The 4945-nt window shown below is 41.1% G+C and overlaps 1 long non-coding RNA gene across 1 annotated transcript; it reads left to right on the forward strand.

The window, feature by feature from the left end:
* Positions 1–1111: 1111 nt before the first annotated feature.
* LOC143620678 (uncharacterized) lies at positions 1112–4732 on the forward strand. Its single transcript, XR_013151373.1, has 3 exons — positions 1112–1137; positions 4378–4440; positions 4521–4732. It is a non-coding gene; the product is annotated as an uncharacterized LOC143620678 (long non-coding RNA).
* Positions 4733–4945: the final 213 nt, after the last annotated feature.

Consider the following 4945-nt stretch of genomic DNA (forward strand, 5'->3'; position numbering starts at 1 on the left):
GGCAATCACCATGGGGGGCTACACTCTCCTTTATGAAGGAGTGTCACTAATCTTCAGAATCTGAATATCCACTTCTTTAATGACAATAGTGTTCTCGGCAACTTTAGATCTGATCATGGGATTACCATCTTTATCACTTGACTTCCTCGCGTTTGACCAAAATTCTTTAACCCAACACAAGTGAATTTCAGGATCAACGTATATGGCAAATGATAACCAAATAAAAAATATTTACTTTCATTTAGAATCGTATTTCCCATCATCATAGATTCGCTTTTAAATACGAGTATGTGATATATATATAAATCCAAATACGCACACGGCCGGTTTACTAGATCTTGCAATATACTATTTTTTATATGCAATGTTAATCTGCTAGGATTTTTAAGTTTGAAGTAAAATAAATTATCTTATAGTTAGACCCTCATGGTATTATAGTTGTCATGTTGGTAGACCCAATTAAATTGATAAAATCCAGAGTCATATTTTGTCTTGTTTTATTGCTCAAAACATATAAGATGCCTATATTCGACAAGAATTGACTTCTATATGAAAAGACTCCAGGGGCTATATATAGTGCAAATAATGAAATATGGTTTAACCTAGTTTCTTAACTATATATACGCATGTTATCTTCATCAGCTTCTAAATGATCTCATATATCGCCGCTGTGCCATAACTGCTGCTCTATTCCATTTTCATTTCCTGAAGATCCATCGATGAGATACGTGTTCATATGTAAGCAATTTTCTATATGGTTTTAGTAATTCAAACGACATTAAAGATTAATTAATTGTTTCTTTGAGGATTTTGTGTTCTGACCATTTAGTAAATTTGTACGTGTTGACAGCCTATCCCGATCGGATGGGATCGGAACATAACATGTTGATTGTTCATAGCACTGGCTGCAGATCGAGTGAGGTATGTATGCCTTCTGATATTGCTATAAAAATATCAGTATCTACATGATGAAGAGTTTGATTAATTATTAGTATGATTTTCATGCAGCCATCGTTTCTAACAAGATGCTTGAGCGACAAGATAAAAGACAAGAGGGGCTCAGACAGTGGCTTCACCTCGAGCCAAATTCGTTCTTCCCGAAATCAATAAATTAGCTTGAAGTCATGCTATATGAAGGTAAAACCTGGGAGGCTAGGATCAACTTAATGTTTGTTATGTTTATTTACCTCAATTGCGTTGACGGGTGTTTGATCTGTTAGGATTAAACGCACACACGAAACCGAACACGACACGAAAGCAATAAACGAACACGAGGATTTAACGTGGTTCGGTCTAAACTGACCTACGTCCACGGGTGGCAACTAGGTATATCTTTATTGAGTGACAAATATTACAAGTACATAATGTTGTTTATATAGAGACTGAACTAGGGTTAGTAAATTATTATGCAAGAAATCTAAACCGGGCCGGGCTTGGGCCCGACCGCCCACACCCGTCTCCTTTTTTGACTTCATATAATAAACCGGGCCAACAAGGCCTACGAACCCAACAATCTCCCACTCGGAGGCCTTGAGTACTCTCGTCTGCACTCCTGATTGTACTTCTGTAATCTGAACATTAAACTTCTTCTAGTTGCCACCGCCTTCTCATCAATTAACCTGAAGGCCCGTTGAAGCTCCCCGGAGCTCCAACACGTTAGTCATGGCTGAAACTGCCCCTGACCCGTTCTCTGTCCCTACCGGCTCCCACTGTAACGAACTACCGGATCCTGAGATAACCTGAGAACAAACACTCTCCATATTCAGCAAGTAATTCATTGGAGAGACTTTTACAGCTGGAATACTGGTTTTCTTAATCCACTGTCGACCTGGAACTGTAACTGAAACACGATCAGTGCTCCCACTGTCACGATGTCCCCCAACTGATTTAACCTTCCTAGCTCGTTCATCCTGAATCTTCACTTTGGCTCTGGGTTTGTTACTTGCAAAACGAACCTTCTTCTGCCCACGAGATTCTGTGAACCGGACTTTGTCTTTCACCAAAACTGGATCCACTCCTTTCGGTGACATATCGACCATATACAACGAACCCATTTTCTTGCCACGAGCAACCACGAGATTCCCTTTGACTACTTTCCACTGCCCATTCCCGAACTTAACATCGTGCCCTTGGTCATCCAACTGCCCAACTGAAATCAAACGTTTCTTCAAACTTGGAATAACCCTCACGTCTTTCAAAGTCCAAGAAGTACCGGCTGAAGTTATCAAATCAACGTCTCCCATACCCATAACCTCTAAAATATCATCATTCGCTAGTCGAACCTTTCCAAAATCCCCAAATTTAAGATTCTTCATCGTTTCACTACAGTGAGTGGCATGAAACGATGCACCAGAATCCATCACCCAAGCATCAACGCTACTCTCAACACTACAAACCAAAGCCTCATCACTACTGACCCCGTCATCTGTGTCGTCTTCTGTAACGTTCACCTCTTTCTTACCATTCGGACACTGATTCCTGAAGTGTTCTTTCTCTTTACAACCCCAACATTCAATATCCTTACGAGTCTTAGACTGACTCCTCTTCCTGCTCCTACTGCCTCGCTGTTTTCCCCTACCTCTACCTTCTGTGACTAGCATATTGCCTGATGATTCACCTGAACTTCTGCGTCTTGAATCTTCTCCCAGAATCAGATCTCGAATCCCATCGAAAGTAATATTTGTAGACGAACTACAAACTGCAGTCACTATTTGCGACCAACTGTCGGGCAAAGAGGATAATAACAAGAGGCCTTGAACTTCATCATCAAACTTAATGTCAACTGACACTAAGCGGGACAAGATCGAATTAAGATTATTGATATGAGTTGTAACTGACCCACCCTCTTTCATTCTTGTTGTCACTAGCTCTCGGATAAGATAGACTTTATTCGCTGCCGAAGGCTTCTCATACATGTTGGATAGCGCCTCCATCATACCACGTGCTGTGGTTTCTTTCATGACGTTAAACGCCACATCTTCCGACAACGACAAAGTAATACAAGCCCTAGCTTTCTTGTCTAACTTCTTCCAATCTGCTTCTGACAACTTTTCTGGTTTTTCATCCTCAAACACTACATCCAAGTCTTTCTGACAAAGTAGTGCCTCAATCTGCATCTTCCACCAACCGAACTTCTGTCCGTCAAACTTCTGTATCGAAACCTTTCCGTCTTCTGCCATAACAATGACTAAAACGAAAAACTGGATAAAAACAGAGACAGACACAACAATGGCACGAGCCTGAACTTAACGACTGTTCAACTGAACTCTGTTAAAAAATCAACCTATTTATACGCAGCGGTAATAACAAACTGTAAAATTAGAAACTTAAACTTTAAACCGAAACGATAAAACCTGACAAGCGCGGTTGGCACTGGTTATCCGTTTCTTTAAATAATTTCTTCTGACTTGACAACGGTTCTTCAAATAATAGAATCTTGATTCAACTGTTCTTGACTCGTATTTTGCTAAACCGGACCTCGACCTAAATTTATATATGACAAAGCAACCAAAAGGAATATTAATTCACCCCAAATTAATTCAACCTGCTTTCCTTGTTCTACGGCCCACACCAAAAGTAGCCTAATAAAAAAAACAAAGAAAGCTTCTGTTGCAATACAAAGTCACAAAATTCTATTGGTCAAAATCAACTGCACTTCTTTCACAAACAGAACTCGCACGTCCTTCTCTACCAAGCACACGCTCTTAGTGAGAAAATATCGATTAAGCTTCTGCCTCAAAATCAATATCTTACAAAAAACTCCGGCGTCTGACCCACAACTAAACAACGGTACACGGTGGTTATGCGGTGGTAAAATGCTTTCGAAAATAAAACCGAACCTGAACAACTCCGGCGACTGGGTATGGCGGAACCCTACCGGAGATCACCCCTTTCTTCCCTGCGGCTGAGTCGGTAAGACTCTAGCGGTGTTGCGACAGCAACAGCAAGGTTTTCTCGCGGCGAAAAAACGATGACGGCGGAACCCTAGCGCAGTAGGGTGGCGGCGGCGGAAGGTTGGTTCCCGTGTTCTTCGTGTGATCCGAACCTAAGCTCTAGATACCACTTGTTAGGATTAAACGCACACACGGAACCGAACACGACACGAAAGCAAAAAACGAACACGAGGATTTAACGTGGTTTGGTCTAAACTGACCTACGTCCACGGGTGGCAACTAGGTATATCTTTATTGAGTGACAAATATTACAAGTACATAATGTTGTTTATATAAAGACTGAACTAGGGTTAGTAAATTATTATGCAAGAAATCTAAACCGGGCCGGGCTTGGGCCCAACCGCCCACACCCGTCTCCTCTTTTGACTTCATATAATAAACCGGGCCAACAAGGCCTACGAACCCAACATGATCTATTTTGCAGCTGAGTTCTTTAGATGAGGAAAAGCGCATATCTTTTCATTTTCCTCGTAATTCTGAAGCCGTGGTATGTATCGTCTTGACTTAATGCTCTTTTGTGTGTTTTTTGAAACTTATTTAATGACTGTCATTTAATGGTTACCACAGAGCATATTGCAGCAAGTACCAGTTAGTATAACCGCCGAAGAGCTCGGGGCCAAAGATTTAACGCGGTACGACTTGCATTCATACAACATCATCCCCACTGATAAGCTGTCTCAGGTCATGAGGTAGTTATGCTGCTGCTACTATTTCTTTTTATCACCATTTGTAGCTTCTTGAATTGAAATTACAGTTTGTTATGATTTTGTTGTCAGGCTAAGGACAGGAAATGTTATCTTCAACTACAAATCGAAGTCAAAACGCAAATCGAGTGAGTCGAATTAAATTGCCTTTAGATGCCCCTGTCATGGGCGGATCTACATGAAAGGTCGGGGGTGCACGGGAACCCCCCGAGTTTCGAATCTATAGAGTAATGCTATAAATAATATCTGGAATGCACCCTCTTATAAAATAGGAGTGCACTTAATAAC

Source organism: Bidens hawaiensis, unplaced genomic scaffold (genome assembly GCF_021521415.1).
Source record: "Bidens hawaiensis isolate Kalapana, Puna unplaced genomic scaffold, B.hawaiensis_p1.1 tig00002631_1, whole genome shotgun sequence".
Lineage (NCBI taxonomy): Eukaryota > Viridiplantae > Streptophyta > Magnoliopsida > Asterales > Asteraceae > Bidens > Bidens hawaiensis.